General features: G+C 37.5%; 1 protein-coding gene across 1 annotated transcript in view; it reads right to left on the bottom strand.

The window, feature by feature from the left end:
* NRG1 (neuregulin 1) overlaps positions 1 to 17,223 on the bottom strand; it is a 1,087,745-nt gene that overhangs the window by 978,778 nt on the left and 91,744 nt on the right. The window lies entirely within an intron of this gene.

Genomic DNA, 17,223 nt, shown 5'->3' with positions numbered 1-17,223 from the left:
TCAGTGCCACACACTAGATTTTGGGTGTATTTTGGTCTGTTAGAAGAAAGTGCCTCCCAAAATTTTAAAGAAAGAAAAACTTATATATGTACAAAAATAAGGGTTGATATGATGAAGGGATGGATATGACTGTAAAGATGGAAATTATAAAAAATCTTATAAAAGGAATTGATAAGAAGTTGTTTGGAAAAAGAAAGAAGAGCATTTAAAAAAAAAGAAAAAAAAAGGGAGAGAATGTGATCAGGCAGGGAGTAGGAAAAAACCATACACTAGAAATTTAGGGTATATTTTGATCTGTTAGAAGAAACTATCTCAAAATTTTAAAGAGAGAACAACTTATATATGTATGCCAAAAATATGGGTAACTACTATGAAGGGATAGAATATGACTGTAAAAATGAAAAATAAAAATGTTTTTTTAAAAAGGGGATTGATAAGATGTTGGTTGAAAAGGGGAAAAAGAAAAATACAAAAAAAAAAGACAGTTAAAAAAAAATTAACTTTGAAAGACTAAAGAATCATGGTAAAAAAGCCATGAATTCTATGTGCGGTATTCCCCTAGCGCTGGAGCTCTGCCGTTCTCATTGATCGGTAAACTTGGTCTTGGCTGGCTGTTCTCGCTGATCTTTTGGGGGAGGGGCCTGTTGCCGTGGTTCCCAAATGTCTTTGCTGGAGGAGGAATTGCCCCGTCCTTGCCGGTCCGGGCTAAGTAATCTGCTCGGGTTTGCTCTTGGGAGCTTTTGTTCCCTGCAAGCTTTCCGTACAGCTTTGGGGGCGGAGAGTGAAAATGGCGGCCTCCCAATCTCCGCCCCAGAGGAGCCGAGAACTCGGGGCCCCGCTCCTCAGTGCAACCCCAGAGAAAAGCCGTCAGTCACTCCCGTCTCCCCGGTCTCCGGCCAGACTCCGTGCTCACCCGGCCTGTGACCGCGCGTTTCTATCTCTGGCACCCGACCCCAGGTGGAGTCTCCAAACCCAGCAGATCCCTGCAGTGCATTCCCGCGTGGCTGCTCCCGGGGGAGGAAGGGGAGTCTCCCCGGATCTGCCGCTTGTTGGGTCCCTGCTGGAGGAGCAGTGGCCCGACTATGCCGCGGATCACGGTTTACGGCAACCCCGAGCTGAGATACCCGCGCCTGGGCTCCGTCTCTGCAGCCGGCTTCCCTGCTCCGATACCTGGGAGCTCTGCCGCACTCAGGCACCCCCGGTCTTTCTGTGACCCCGAGGGTCCTGAGACCACATTGTCCCACGAGGGTTCCACCACCCACTTAGCCACCGGAGTGACGTCCCTCAGCGGAGACTTCTAAAAGTTCCGATTCTGTGCTCCGTGGCTCTATCACTTGCCAGAAGCAGCTGACGGAGGCCCCTCCCCCGCTGTCTATCCTCCCGAATATCGCCTCGGATTCACTTCTCCACACATCCTACCTTCCAGAAAGTGGTCGCCTTTCTGTTCAGAGAGTTGTTGCTATTCTTTTCTTCGATCTCCTGTTGAGTTTGTAGGTGTTCAGAATGGTTTGATCCCTATCCAGCTGAATTCCTGAGAGGAGACGAAATCCAGGTCTCCTCCTCCGCCATCTTGCTCCACCCCCTATCTTATATAATTTTGTATCCTACTTTTTCATTTTACTTTATAGCATGGATTTTTTCAAAACTACATCATTAGTTTCTGAAAACACAATTTTAATAGGTTCACAGTATCTCCAAGACTTATTAAATCACCATTGTTTAACAATGCTCTTCAGTTGGACATGTGGGCTTTTCCCAAAATTCTGGTCTAAGAATGTTTAGTAAACACCCTTTGATTATACATCTTTGTATTTATCTCTGGTGTATTTCTAGACACAATTTCTCTATGAATATTTGCTAGGTCAGCATATATGTAATGTTGAAGTTTCATGATACATATTTGCCAAACTGTTTTCCAGAAATATAAGGCTTCTTTCTTTATATGTTGCCCAGAACTTAGTTATTGAAACTTTGTGAAAAGTCTTACCCTTGAAAAGAGAAAAATAGTTGTTTCAAATTCTTTGAATTCAAAAAGGAAAAAATGCTCTTTACTGATTTTTCGATTTTTTTGTTACCCTCTATATTAATATGTTAACATTCTTGAAAAGTCACAGATTTTTATTGGTCAAAATGTTTAAAATACATTTTCTAAGTCTGTCGCTTCTCTTTTAACTTATTTATAATGACTTTTAAATGTTTACTATAGTTGTGCCTTACCAAAGTTTGCTTCATTGTTTCTTCTTGCTTTTGCATCAATATTTCAAATTATTCTTTTATGGTATGTAGACTGCTTGGTTGTTTTGAGAATCATTCCCCTTCACAAGACTATATACATTATTCTGTATTTTCCTCTAAACATTTATAATTTTATTATATGAATTTTTAACCCATCTATATTTTATATACCTAGTAAGCTAAAAATCTACATTTATTTCCGGTCAAATTGAGAGCAAATTCCTCAATCCCATCTGTTAACAAACCTATCTTTCCCCAAGGATTTTAAACATCAGATTTATCAAACAACAAATTCTTAAATGCATCTATATGTGTATATATGCATATAATCACCTCTGTATATACATATACATGTGCATACAGCCTTTCCCTTAAGATCAGGAACACGACAAGGATGCCCACTCTTGCCACTATTGTTCAACATAGTACTAGAAGTCCTAGCAACAGCAAACAACAAAAAGAAATAAAAGTTATTCAAATTGGCAAAGAAGTATTCAAACTCTCTCTCTCTTCGCAGATGACATGAAACTTTATGTGGAAAACCCAAAAGACTCCACCCCCAAATTACTAGAACTCATACAGCAATTCAGTAATGTGGCAGGATACAAAATCAATGCACAGAAATCAGTTGCTTTCTTATACACTAACAATGCAATCATAGAAAGAGAAATTAGAGAAATGATTCCATTTACAATAGCACCAAAAACCATAAGATACCTCAGAATAAACCTAACCAAAGAGGTAAAGGATCTATACTCTAGGAACTACAGAACACTCATGCAAGAAATTGAAGAAGACACAAAAAGATGGGAAAACATTCCATGCTCATGGATCAGAAGAATAAACATTGTTAAAATATCTATGCTGCTCAGAGCAATCTATACCTTCAACGCCATCCAGATCAAAATTCCAATGACATTTTTCAAAGTGCTGGAACAAACAATCCTAAAATTTGTATGGAATCAGAAAAGACCCCGAATCACCAAGGAACTGTTGAAAAAGAAAAACAAAGCTGGGGGCATCACGTTGCCTGATTTCAAGCTATTTTGCAAAGCAGTGATCACCAAGACAGCATGGTACTGGCACAAAAACAGACATGTAGACCAATGGAACAGAAGTAAGAGCCCAGATATGGACCCTCAACTCTATGGTCAACTAATCTTCGACAAAGCAGGAAAAAATATGCAATGGAAAAAAGACAGTCTCTTCAATAAATGGGGCTGGGAAAATTGGACAACCATATGCAGAAGAATGAAACTCGACCATTCTCTAACACCACACACAAAGATAAACTCAAAATGGATGAAAGACCTCAATGTGAGACAGGAATCCATCAAAATCCTAGAGGAGAACATAGGCAGTAACCTCTTTGACATCGACCACAGCAATATCTTTCAAGATACATCTCCAAAGGCAAGTGAAACAAAAGGGAAAATGAACTTTTGGGACTTCATCAAGATAAAGCGCTTCTGCACTGCAAAGGAAACAGTCAACAAAACAAAGAGGAAACCCACAGAATGGGAGAAGATATTTGCAAATGACACTACAGAAAAGCGCTTATTTCCAAGATCTATAAAGAACTTCTCAAACTCAACCCCCAAAAAACAAATAATCAACTCAAAAAGTGGGCAGAAGACATGAACAGACACTTCTCCGAAAAAGACATACAAATGGCTAACAGACACATGAAAAAATGTTCATCATCATTAGCCATCAGGGAAATTCAAATCAAAACCACACTGAGATACCACCTTACACCAGTTAGAATGGCAAAAATGGACAGGGAAAGAAACAACAAATGTTGGAGAGGTTGTGGAGAAAGGGGAACCCTCTTACACGGTTGGTGGGAATGCAAGTTGGTACAGCCACTTTGGAAAACAGTGTGGAGGTTCCTCAAAAATTTAAAAATAGAGCTACCCTATGACTCAGCAATTGCACTACTGGGTATTTACCCCAAAGACACAGATGTAGTGAAAAGAAGGGCCATATGCACCCCAATGTTCATAGCAGCAATGTCCACAGTAGCCAAACTGTGGAAAGGAGCTGAGATGCCCTTCAACAGATGAATGGATAAAGAAGAGGTGGTCCATATATACAATGGAATATTACTCAGCCATCAGAAAGGATGAATACCCAACTTTTACATCAACATGGATGGGACTGGAGGAGATGATGCTAAGTGAAATAAGTCAAGCAGAGAAAGTCAATTATCACATGGTTTCACTTATTTGTGGAACATAAGGAATAGCATGGAGGACATTAGGAGAAGGAAGGGAAAAATGAAGGGGGGGGGGAATCGAAGGGGGAGATGAACCATGAGAGACTATGGACTCTGGGAAACAAACTGAGGGTTTTAGAGGGGAGGGGGGTGGGGAGATGGGTTAGCCAGGTGATGGGTATTAAGGAGGACATGTACTACATGGAGCACTGGGTGTTATATGAAAACAATGAATCGTGAATCACTACATGAAAAACTAATGATGCATTGTATGGTGACTAACATAATAAAATTAAATTAAATTTAAAAAATATGCATACATACTTATACACACATACACTCTCATATAAGATAGAGAGTGGTCCCCATTAGGCTTTCCATCTCTATATATCATTGTCCCCAGCTTATCAAATGACAAAGGCATGTCATGTGGGTCCAAACTCATTGACAACACATAAGTGATACACTCCAGGCACCTGTCAGGAAATACAGGGAGCACTTGATGTCACTACCTCCTCAACAATTATCAGAATCATAAAGAAATTATAATTATTGATATTTGCCTAATGTCTGTGCTGAACTCCATTCCTGGATAACTTGAAATCCAATTTTGGATTAATGAAACCACAGGAATGTTGTTCCTGGACTGACGGTTTTTTCCTTCTAGTAAAACTGTTTTGACTACACTGCTCTTTGGCCTGAAATGACCTGACTACTCAAGAGACAGTAAAAGATACAGCTTTTTGACCCCATGAAGACCCTATACTCTACAGGTCTCTTTCTGATGACAAAAGGGAAAATCCTCTCTGGCCTCTCTTACAGGAAGAGTAGGAGTCTCCAGGAATCACTGACTTAATTTTACTTTAATACTGAGAACACAAAAAACTTTTTTCTCCTAGACTAGGACATCACAATATTTAGACAAATTTGTGACCCTCTTTCAGCAAATGAACAGAACCTCCAACACTGTTTGTGCTAATTTCACTCCAAGCTCTTTCTTCCTTTTCAAAACATTTCTTTGTTTGTCCTGATTTCCTTATTCATGTCACCTTCTTATAGTGTACATATTCTGATAAAGTACCTTAAATATGTTTTAGAAAAGATTGGTGCATAAATAAATACAAAAAAATAAAATAAAATTCTAGGAAAAAAAATTTTTTCTGGACCTTTTACCGCATGGGTAAGAGGTTAGTATTGATAAAGACCAAGTTTTCCAAACCTATCTGTACTAGAGATCAGCAAAAGCCTGTTTATACCACATTCAGTGGTATAATATTTAGAAAGAATCTGACTCTAGATATTTTAGAAAATTATTGTCCAAAGGTATATTTTCGTGATGTTATTTTGTCTGATATCATCATGTTCTTCTCTTTCCAAATTATACTCTCATCTGTATTTGCCAAAGCAAACAAAACCTACACGTGAGTGTATATAAACATGTTACTTTCTAAAGTTAGAAAATACACTTATTTTTAACATGATCTTCTTGCAAAGCAGCCTAAAATTGAAAAACAACTGTTTTAAAATTTTAAATTCCCAACTTCTATCCCAATATTTACCTATGTCAATATTGTTATCTCTGACCTTTACCTGAAATAGACCACTGAAAGCAAACTGCTTCAACATCATTTGTCAAATGTACATATGTGTATAAATAAGTATACACACAAAATTAAAACTTAATCACTGTATCAATGTTCCTTTTGTAAATAAATGCTTTATTACCTCAAAACTAAAAGCCCCGAGGTCAGATGAACCCTAAAGCCTTCTCTATGATTCTCAGTGGAATTTAGAGGTAAAACAAATTATTCTCATCTCTCCTAGTTCTCTCTCCCTCACCAAAAAAAATTGCATTTTCTTTGAAATATGTTAACAGGTATTTAAATAGCCCATTGTTTTATGACCCTAGGGATTTTAAAAATAAAGATCGTAAGTAAAAATCCACCAGTGGAATTTGTGAAAAATTAGTATGGAACAGTATATTGACATTTACCTTTGACCTTCTTGATAACTTGGTGAACGACCCTAACATCTATGACTTGTAACAGTAATTTTTATAAGGCATAAACTTGAACTCTGTGAGCTATGAACTTAGCAGGCAGCAGTGAATCCTTTAATGACAATAACTAACATCCCAGCTTTCTCACACTGATGCAACTTCCTGAGTTGTCTTCGTTTTGTTATTTTGTTTTTGGTCTGGTTTGTTTTGTTTTGTTTTGTGGGGGGGGAGGTTTGTTGTTCTTGTTGCTTGTCATCATGTGCATAATAATTCTATAGAAAATTTCCTGAAAATTACTAATACTTGGAATAAAAATGAAAAGAAATATACGATACAACCAAAGAAATAAATTTTTTATGCAGAAAGTAGGACTTCTAATTACTTTAGTTACAGACTCCCAGAGGGTATAAAAGAATACCCAAGGTTTTGGTTCTACCTTGATGCATTTTATAAAGGATAATATATGGTGTAATTGTGGCCATTCACTTGAAAGAACTGAGGGGCTCCTGGGTAGCTCAGTCATTTGAGCAATGACTTTTGATTTTTAACTCAGGTCATGATCTCAGGGTTGTGGGATAGAGCCCCGAGTCAGGCTCCAAGCCAGGCACAAAGTTTGCCTGAGGATTTCTCTCCCTCTGCATTCTCTCTCTCTCTCTCTCAAATCTAAAAAAAAAACTTTTTTGGAAGAATTAAGAGAGGATATCAGGATCTATGCACTGTATACACCAAAAGTTTATTTTATCTGGCACTTCATACATTTGGTTTCATTTTCAGCAAATGGTTTGATTGTAGAAGAGCAGAGTATTTGTTTTTTAAAGACCTCTGGTTGCCTCATCACAGTATGATAAGAAATTAGAAGACATGGAAACATCTGTGAAGGAAAAGAAACTTAAATTGACTCTTAGATTTGAAAACTGTAATCTACCAAATAAAAATAAGCCACATAAAATACTTTTTTATAAACTAATATGTTTAAAAACATCTTGAAACCCATACATACCCCCCATCTTAGCAATTATGCTTTAATTATTTCTTTATGTGTCTGCCTTCAACTAGATAAATAAGCTCCTTGAACATAGGGAACTTACTCCTTCATGTTTATATCTTGAGTACCTGACACACAGTGGATACTCAGTACATATTTTAGAAATCGATAGGGGCGCCTGGGTGGCTCAGTCATTAAGCGTCTGCCTTTGGCTCAGGTCATGATCCCAGGGTCCTGGGATCAAGCCCCGCATCAGGCTGCCTGCTCGGCGGGAAGCCTGCTTCTCCCTCTCTCACTCTCCCTGCTTGTGTTCCCTCTCTCGCTGTGTCTCTCTCTGTCAAATAAATAAAATCTTTAAAAAAAAAAAATCGATAAATGCCCCTTGCCTGCTCTGTAGTCCAAACACTTGCTCCCCCAGTAACCCCTTAGAAAATCATTTTTCAACAGATGGTTATAGTAGATGCCTTGGGGCACTGCCCAGAAACACCTTTGGGACTGAAGTACTCATACTTTTGGTTACCAAGAGTGTTAACTGTTGATAATGCATAGGGAGACCCTCTCTGGGAACCACCCTCTGTTGAAGAGAGCTGCCTCAGTCAGGTTTTTGCCCCCGCCCTTAACCCCTCCTGCAAGAGGCTGCATCCAGTGATTGCTCAAGGTAAGGCTACAGTCCTCCTCATCTCAAGGGCCATCCCAGCTCCAGGGCTCCTTAGCACCAGGTGGATTTGTACTGCAAATATTTCAAGGTTCAGCTTTTCCTCTTCTCCAGGCATGCTTCTCTCTCCAATTGGTATTACTCCCTAGAGCACTCCCCAGGAAACCTCCTATGTAGTATTATCTGCCTCAAACTCTGTTCCCTGGAACCTAATCTAAGACGCTAGTGGAGCTTTACAAAAATATAGATTTCTTTGACTACAGCCTTAGCAACACTCTTCTAGATAGGTCTCCTAGGGCAATGGAAACAAAAGCAAAAATAAACACTGGGACCACACCAAATTAAAATGTTTTGCACAGCAAAGGAAACCATCAAAAACCAAAACATCAACCTACTGAGTAGGAGAAGATATTTGCAAATGATATATCCAATAAAGAGTTAATATCCAAAATATATAAAGGACTTAAACAATTCAATGCCAAAAAAGTCCAATTAAAAATGGGCAGATGACCTAAGATATTTTCCAAAGAAGACACACAGATAGCTAAAAGACACATGAAAAGATGCTCAACTTCACTAATCATCAGGGAAATGCAAATCAAAATGCAGTGAGAAACCATTTTTCACCTGTCAGATGTCTAGAATCAAAAGGACAAGAAATAACAAGTGTTGGCGAGGATGTGGAGAAAAGGAATTCCTTGTGCACTGTCAGTGGAAATGTAAATTGGTGCAGCCACTATGGAAAACAGTATGGAGGTTCGTCAAAAAATTAAAAATAGAAATACCATATGATCCAGTAATTCCACTACAGGGTATTTATCCAAATAAAATGCAAACACTAATTTGAAAAGATATATGGTACCAATATGCTTACTGCAGCATGATGTACAATAGCCAAGATATGAAGGCAACCCAGTGTCCATCAATAGATGAACGGATAAAGAAGATGTGGTGTGTGTGTATACACATACATATGTATGTGTATACACACACACACACACACACACATACACACACACACAGTAGAATATTACTCAGCCATAAAAAAGAATGAGGTCTTAACCATTTGTGACAACACAGGGACCTAGAGAATATTATCCTAGGTAAAATAAGCCAACCAAAGACAAACACTGTAAGATTTCACTTACATGTGGAATCTAAAAAACAATACAAACAAACAGACTCCAAAATATGGAGAACAAACTGATGGCTGCCAGACGGGCAGCAGGTGACAGGATGGGTGGAATAGATAAATGAGATTAAGAGGTACAAACTCCCAGTTATAAAATAAATAAGTCATAGAAATGAAAAGTACAGCATAGGGAATATAATCAGCAACACTGTAATAACATTGTTTGGTGACATGATGACTATACTTAGCATGGTAAGCACTGAGTAATGTATAGAATTACTGAATCAATACACTGTATACCTGAAACTAATATAACTTCAATAAAAAATAGGTTTCCAGACCTCATTTTTGATCTACTAAAATCCATTTTTAAAGCATGTGAATTTTTTTGGTTTCATAAGTTATATGCCAAAAGTTTGCCTTATAAAGTTTCTCTTTCCATCAAAATAGCAGCCCATGTTTCTCTTCCAGTGAAATTCCAGGTCTGAAGACTAGTTGGCTAAGTGGTTGTTGACCTTTTTAAAAAAGTCTTGATCTTGTAACACTTCTCAGCTAATGTCTTCTTTTAATATCTTTCATTAAAATTGGGTACATAGAAGTTTGTTATTTCTTATATATACTCAGGCAGACACCTATTAATAAGTGATTACAAAGCTGTACCCTCTAATTTGTACCAACCAGACCTTTCTCATGGCAAATAATTCATTAGAACCATTGGAAAAAGAATTCGGCCTCGATATAGACTGTGCTCTATGGCCTACAATGAAGACACCATTTCATGTGTCGTAATCCCCAAATCCTGTTTCAGACTCTGTCACTATGATCTTTCAAATAAAGGCAATGAAACAGGTATGATCATCAATACTGCAACTTTGTGATTCTCCTTAATCATCTGTTTGTCTCTTAAATAACAGTTGTGGTGACCACACTTGTCACCTGTATAAGACATTACAAAACCATCCATGTGATAGAAATCTCTTCAACTAACTGTATAACATTATAAAATAACTGTATAAAATATAAAGTCCAAGGGCAAATATTTTTCAGAAGAATTTAGAAGAATTTTGTAAAAATTCTTTTAAAATAAAGCTATTGGACCAACAGTTGCAAATAAATAAATTAAATAAGTACCTTTCTTTCCCCCTTTGCCTGTTTTGATTTCAGCGAGTTTCCCATTTGCAGTCTGTTTCTATAATATAAAGAGATTGGCTCTGGAATAGAACCAGCAAAAATAAAAAGAAAGATGAGCATTTTACATTGAGACTGGGAATTTGTGTGCCAAGATTTAATCTGCGGTGCCTGGAAAAGTGCTGAGACCTCAAAACTTTGAAAAATTTGTTTTTGAACAGAAATGCTGACACCACTTATCTGTATCAATTCAACTCTGAGTTGTGTGGGTGCAGTGTGATGCTTTCACTACTTAAGACGTTCTGTCTCACTGTGAGGCAGGCAAACAACAGAAAATTGTTTCTGTGACTGTATTCTCAGACATTACCTGGGAACACATGCAAAGACATGTTCTCAATGTCATGGGAAGAAATAGGAGTCAATCATCTAAATGGCTCAAGTGAATGCAATCCTCCAACACTACCACTGTACCATAATCCCTCCAAATTTGCAACTATTTTCTAATTGGACAATCACCTGCAGAAAGTCTGGCAAACTGCAGGCCTTGGGTCAAATCTGCATTTTATATACAGGCTGCAGGTTAACACTGGTTGTTACATTTTGAAATGGTTGGGAGGAAAAAAATTAAAAGAAGATTTCATGATATGTAACACGAAATTCCATTTCTGTCTATAAATAAACTTTTATTGGAATACAGCCACACTAATTTGTTTATATACTGCCTAGGGCTGCTTTCACACTACAATACCAGAATAGAGTGGTGGCATAAAATATCTACTATTGGGCCCTTTCCAGAAAAATCTGGCCAACCCCTAACCTAGAGCACAGCAATTTACAAGGCTTTTTGATATGCATATTTAATCCAGTGGAGAGTATTAGGCCTAGTCTACAAAGGAAAATAAAAGGAAATGACTTTTCCAAGGTCATACAGCAAATATGAAGGAGAGTTACTCATATTCTTTCACATTATCACAAAGCTCCTCTACAAATAAGTGTTATAAATCTTTAGTAACATTCATTAGTATTTGGTTTGTAAAAATGTTGCCATCCTTTCATTTCTCAAAACCATAATCGAAAGTAATTTACTTAAAACCCAGCACTTTAATGTATGGTGATTAGCATAACAATAAAAAATTTAAAAAAAAAACAGCACTTTAGAGTATTTTGGTGGTGAAGGGCCAAGGATCAAACTCTTGAAAAGCATACTCTGCCTGACAATATTAACTAACAGACTTGTCACTCAAAAAACAAACAGAAGCTTCTCCCTTCAGCTGCCCAGATACTCCAATGCAGTGGAGGAGAATCCTGAACACGTCATCTTTCTCTTGGACTCCTTAATATTTCTCATGCAGATACAGCAGATCTTTCTGACAAGGTCAAACTCTTCTGAAATTGAGTTACTAAAGCAATTTTGTACATTCTCTCTGAACATGCCATTGGCCTTGGCCTAAAGGTACTATTCAAGCAGAAAAAATAGTTTCATCTCTTCTACTAGGTTTTCTCTCCACATTTTGCACTTGAGTAACCACAGAATTTATATTCTTAACCTTTATACCTTTCTTCTTTATATATATGTGTATATATACACATATATGTGAATGAGAGAGAGAATATAAGGATTATCAATTCACTTATTAAATGCTTTATAAATACAAGGAGTAAAGTTCTTCTGAGAATAATGACCAAGCAAATACTGAACTAAAACCCAGGAAGAATGAGATTTAGCCACTGCTTGACCACTAACTATGCGACTTTGGGAAACTCCTTGAACCTCCCTAGGTCCATTTCCTCACCCATATGACAGGAGAGACAACATGACCTTTATGGGCTATTCCTGTTTAATATTATCTCTAACTCTGAATATGTGTTGCATGCTCATTTAATACAAGTCTCGATTTCACTATCTCTAAATTAGAGCTAAGACCTACGGCACAGGTGGTTAATTAAAGTAAGAAAGTATACTTAAAGAACATAGCACACAGTGCTCCAGAGATGATAATAGGATACTCTGTGTTTATAGAACATTTCACTCATGATAAGCAATTAAAGAAGCTAGAAAGCAAGAAGAACCAGACAGAAAGTGCATATGGTATTTCTTTTTTTTTTTAAGTTACACAAATTCATGACAAACTTCCTCTTGGTACACTGGAGCATTCTTGCCCTGCTCACGTGAGGCAGGTAAGACCACAAGCCCTGGCCAGCTCTTCTCTGTCCTTTTCACTTACCCTTGCACAGACCAACAGGGTGAATGAACTGTGGTCCCTCCACACTCAAAAGAATGATAAAGGCACTCAAATACATAATCACTTTTCATAGTGAAAGATCCCAGCAAGGAATCTCACTTGATAGCTAAAAATAACCTCTATTATATCTTCTTTTATAAATGCAAGATGTTTCTAAATAGTTTCATTAAAACAAGCTCTGCCTCAAGACTAAAATTTATAATCTCAAAGATTATCAATATAAGACTTCTCATTTGTCCTGAGTATTTTCATATATTTTTAAAGGATTTTATTTATTTATTTGAGAGAGAGAGAATGAGAGAGAGCAAGCACATGAGAGGGGGGAGGGTCAGAGGGAGAAGCAGACTCCCTGCCGAGCAGGGAGCCCGATGCGGGACTCGATCCAGGGACTCCAGGATCATGACCTGAGCCGAAGGCAGTTGCTTAACCAACTGAGCCACCCAGGCACCCCGTATTTTCAAATTTTGATTTTTTTATAGATCCTAGCTATTGTTGAATTTTTTCAACACTATGACTTTATATATCACAGTCACCAAAGTAGTTTACATTTAAACCCAGAGAGGCTTAGCACCTTCATATTAACCTTTAAAAAGTTAACATGACTTAACAATAACAAGAAACAGGAATATACAGCAGAAGCAAGCATGTGATATTTGAGCCAAGAGCTCTTTAGTTCTTTTCTAATCTCTTTCCATAAATTCATAGAGTTTATGGTTAAATCTTTTATTCTGTGTGTCTGATTATTTGGCTGAATTTAGGGTCAACAATACCAGTCTTGGTAATGTTCTTAGATTCGACATTTAAGGTTACAATGCCTTAAATTGAATACCCTCATCAAGATTTAAATATAATTGAATGAGGCCAAGGTTTGATTAAAAGTAAATGAAAATACAGAAAGCACTGAAGAACAATTAACCTATTTCTTAGGCTCATTTATCCATTTATTCATACAAGGCATTTGCAAACAATACTACAATAGACCCTGGAGACTCTATGCCCACTATCAAGGGACAGTGAACTAACAGCATTAATAGAGGATGATCAGTGCTGGGAAGGAAATGTGCCCATGTCTATGGGACTACAGATGAGAGGCATTCAAATTAGACACTAAGAAGGTGACAAAAATATCCAGTGTCAAAGAACCAGGAAAAAATTTAGTTACATAAGGGGAAGGAGATAAAGAGATCTGAGGGTGAATAAATGCACCCGGAAAATCACAATAGTGTATATCACAACATAAATGGCTAAAACTAGTTAGTCACAGGCTGAGTAGGTGGTATTTTGGGAAAGTGACCAGAGATGAAAATGTCAGGTCATGAAGAGCCATGTATGCCACGCTGATGAGCTTGAACTTCAACCTGAAAGCTTTGGGAACCCAGTGGAAGATTTAAGCCGGAGAAGGACTACTCAGCTTTGTCATCAAGAAAGACATAAAGACAAGTTTAAAACGATGTAGGGTAAGTGGTGAATGGGCAGAAACTGGAGGAAGGTAGACAATTTAGAAGTCCAGTGCAGTAATGCAGTCAACTGTGAGTTCATGCAGGAGGAACCCTGGTGGAAGGACAGTGAGGCAACAAGGAATATTTAGTAAGATGTGGGGCTTTATCAGAAAGAGAGGGTGGGTAAATGAGTGAAAATTTAGAACCACTCCTGGATTTATGACTTGGACAAACTGGATGAATTGTGGCACTGCACCCTATAAAGGGGAACACAGAAAAAACATTATCACTTTTTATTTTTGACATATAAGGAAATTTACTACATATAAGGAATTGCACTTATAGTAAAGACATTTTCTTCAATTAATTTTCAGAAAAAGTTCTAAAGGGGCGCCTGGGTGGCTCAGTTGTTAAGCGTCTGCCTTTGGCTCAGGTCATGATCCCAGGGTCCTGGGATCAAGCCCCACATCAGGTTCTGCTCAGTGGGAAGCCTGCTTCTCCCTCTCCTGCTCCCCCTGCTTGTGTTGCCTCTCTCGCTCTCTCTCTCTCTGTCAAATAAATAAATACAATCTTAAAAAAAAGAAAAAGAAAAAGTTCTAAAGAGCAAAAATATAATAAACACAGAAAAGATAGGGAAAGATGGCACTGTGAAAAATGTTCACATCTGTCCCAGCAGAATAAAGAGCATCATGAGTTGTGGAAAAAAAAAAAAAGAAGAAAAAAAGAAGAAGGGAAATTCAATGCTTGAGTTTCAATGTTCAGACCAAAATGAAGAGGAGTAAAGAAAGGTATAATACAACTCCCAGAAAGAAAGACGTGAAATTTGTCACAGGGAAAGAGTCAAATGAAAAGGATGATTTGATAAGAAGTGGTACTCTCACACAAGAAAACATTTCAAAGGATAAAAAAAAAGACAGAAAATGATAATTTTTAAAAAATATTTTATAGAAACTACCAAGATTTGACTACTTGAATGCACGCATAGGGGGAGAGCAGATAATTTAGGAATTATGCCTTTATTTAGATCTAAAAGCTATCAAAATGAAAAATGTTAACATAATTTTACACTATCGAAAGCAGCTGAAGATGTTCCCACACAACATTACGGTATCCTATAGAAAGAGTAGCTCAGAGCTAATGCTTTGGTTATGATAAACAAATTTGTAATTATGAGACATTTTTAGTCCTATACAAGTATGCAGAAACAAAGCCAGAATTCACTTTTCAAGAAAAAAAAATTGGCAAAGTTTCCTAAACAGAAGCCCCACTTACACCAAATCTGGTACTGTTGGGTGCCAGACATCCACAGCAGGCACAGACGGTGGAGCTCCTATTGCTTGCTTCACAGATTGCTGTCTGGTTGCAATTTCTAGTCATATGTGATTTGGTGGTGCAGAGAAAACCCCCTGGCTTCCTTCTATCAGTTCTGCATCCATAGCTCCATCCATCAAAATAAACAAAATGGCCCACAAAAATTAAGCCCAGGTATGCCTCTACTTATCCATGTAGCATTTCTTCACTCCTATGCAAAGTTTAAGGAATGATTTCATTTACAAGTTGTCAAGCAAGCACAGGCTAAATAAAGGTGATGAGACAAGAAGCATTCTCAGTGTCATCCCTGCATCTAACTTCCATAAGCTCTGCATCTTTCCTTCCTTCCTTGATTTCCACCCTCAAATGAAAGGAAGTTTTATTTCTTGAATTAGGGCTGAGGCCATTATTGTAGCATTACAGGAGGTCATCAATTAATCATCCACACACCCACTCAAACATTTGTACTATGCACCTCCTATATGTCAGGTTCTATGCCATCCCAGCAATAGAAAACTAAGCGAGGCATGTTTGAAAGCTCGCAGGAACATCTAATATGGAAAGATGGTTATATCTTTAAAATATCATCTGATAGATGCTATAAGAGAGATATGAACAAAGTGTTAAAGAAAACTCCAGAAGGAAGAAGCTACAAATGGTGATCTTTTATTAAACACGCATTTTTTTAAAGCCCCTTCTTCCATCACACAGAGAAACAAGGACATTTCAGATGGCTTTTTGATATTGCAGTGTGTACTCCCCCACAACTTACAATTTTGTGGAGGATTAAGGAAAAGCCAAGCCTCCACTAAGACACTTTCTGTCCTACTGGACTATGCCGAAAATCAGGACTATACTAACAACAACAAAAAACTGTATTCACTTAAAAATTTTTAACACCAGAGACTAGACATTCACACACACTTCATATAGTAGTCTCTGCACATAAATTTCCATTTATTCTTATCTTGACATACATCATGCAGGACTATGGCTCATTTCAAGTGTCGATGCCCCAGGAGAAGGTATGCCCTCCTTTATATCAATACTTACTTAAAAGAAAGCTCAATTTACTTTTAAAAAGGGGAGAAAAAACAGTAAAAGCACTATAAATGGAAACTTTCTAAAAAGTAACTGTGGCAATTTTAGATTTTCAAAGATCTATATTTAGGAGTTCTAAGACTAGGGCTGACCAACAAAACATTCACTCTCTTTTAACTTCAGGACTTATTAACTTCAGGACTTATTTCTTTTCCACATCTCAATCTTGACAACTTCTTTGGGGGTCACAGAGCTTCCAAATTATTTTTTAAAATGGAAACACAGTTTCAGATAAGAAATGCAGAACTAGCAGTTACCTTCTATACCTAGTTTGATTTTCTGAGTATTTCTTGCCTCACTTAAAATGACAGACACTTCGAAAACAATGAATCATGGATCACTACATCAAAAACTAATGATGAATGGTGACTAACATAATAAAATAAAATTTTAAAAAATGACCGATACTTCACAGCAAATGATTGTAAGATTAAATAAACAATCTCATTTGTTTTTTTAAATATTTATTTACTTATTTATTTTAGAGAGAGGGAGAGAGTGCATGAGTGGGAGGGGCAGAGGAAGAGGGAGAGAGAATCTCAAGCAACTCTGTGCTGAGCACAGAGCCCAATGCAGGGCTCGATCTCACGTGCCTGAGATCATGACGAGCTGAAATCAAGAGCTGGACACTTAAGTGACGGAGCCACCCAGTTGCCTCTAAACAATCTTGTTTTAAGACACTAGAGACATTTTGATTTCTCTGAGTGATAGGAAAAGCCCTAACATGTTAACCAAATGAGAATATTAAAAGAATATATGTCTGAAACTATGTGAAGG

The sequence above is a fragment of the Neomonachus schauinslandi genome, chromosome 2 (assembly GCF_002201575.2).
Source record: "Neomonachus schauinslandi chromosome 2, ASM220157v2, whole genome shotgun sequence".
NCBI lineage: Eukaryota > Metazoa > Chordata > Mammalia > Carnivora > Phocidae > Neomonachus > Neomonachus schauinslandi.
This window is presented reverse-complemented; position numbering and strand designations above follow the sequence as displayed.